This window comes from Crocodylus siamensis, chromosome 10 (genome assembly GCF_052110815.1).
Source record: "Crocodylus siamensis isolate JL-2025a chromosome 10, ASM5211081v1, whole genome shotgun sequence".
Classification (NCBI taxonomy): Eukaryota; Metazoa; Chordata; order Crocodylia; family Crocodylidae; genus Crocodylus; species Crocodylus siamensis.
Genome location: NC_143404.1, coordinates 800,225 through 801,202, shown reverse-complemented (window position 1 = coordinate 801,202; position 978 = coordinate 800,225). Strand labels below are relative to the sequence as shown.

General features: G+C 60.6%; 1 non-coding gene across 1 annotated transcript; it reads right to left on the bottom strand.

The window, feature by feature from the left end:
- LOC149856069 (U2 spliceosomal RNA) lies at positions 1-192 on the bottom strand. The gene has a single exon (XR_016438402.1). It is a non-coding gene; the product is annotated as a U2 spliceosomal RNA (small nuclear RNA).
- Positions 193-978: the final 786 nt, after the last annotated feature.

Here is a 978-nt window from a genome sequence, read left to right as displayed (position 1 = left end):
TTTTTTTGCACCGGTCCTGGAAGCACTGCAATACCAGGGCAATGCATGGAGTGGATGGAGCACGCTCCGCTTCCACCACCCAATACCAAAAAGAATCTGCTCAATATAGACCTCCTATGGAGGACATATCAGAGCGAGGATCCCAGCAAGATAAGCATCCAATTTACTCAGAGCCCCAGACCCTGCAGGCAAATCACGCAGGCCGTGCATCTCTCCTGACAGCGGCCCCCCGTGCTGCTCCCTGGGGGGAAGCCACCAGGGGACACGGGGTCCCCCAGCCTCCGTGGGCATCTGAGAGTGCCAGGGCAGGAGCGGAGCAGGTAAGGGGGTGGGTGATGCTGTCCAGCAGCTACAGTCCTTCCCTAGGCTCTGGTCTCTGCTGCCAATGTTATTTTTGTCTGTCAGCCCATCACTGCCTCTTACTAAATGGATTAACTGAGCTGGGAGCAGGCAGGCAGGAGCCTGGCTTCCCCGTTGAGTGGTTGGGTGCTCCCCTAGGAGACAGGCGTCTTGCGCTCAGGTTATTTTGGGGGCCCTTTCATGCACGTGCAGCCTTGCAGTGGGGGCCAGGCATGCAAGCAGGTGCAGGACTGGGACTGTCGCAGGCCTGGGGAAGGGCTGGGCTCTCGGGCACAGGGGGCTTTGCTGTCACTGTGCCCACGCGAAGCCATTTACTCTCTTCCCGCCCCGAGCCCAGCAGTAGGCGTCCAGCAGGCGCCAGAGCCGCGCAGCTGCAAGCCACGTTCGCCTCTGGCCGAAGCGGAGCTGCGGGCTGCTGCAGCCTTTCATCACGGCCCCTGAGCAGGGCATCATTTGTATGCTGGGCATGCTGAAAAAACCCTCCGCTGCTTCTAAAACCTGAGTTCCCCTGTAGTTCAAAACACAGGTTTGGTTTTGTCTTTAACCGCCAGAAGCAACGAGCCCGTGGCAGCGCGCCGCGGAGCCCGGCCGCAGCTCGCGGGGTCACGCCGGACGCGG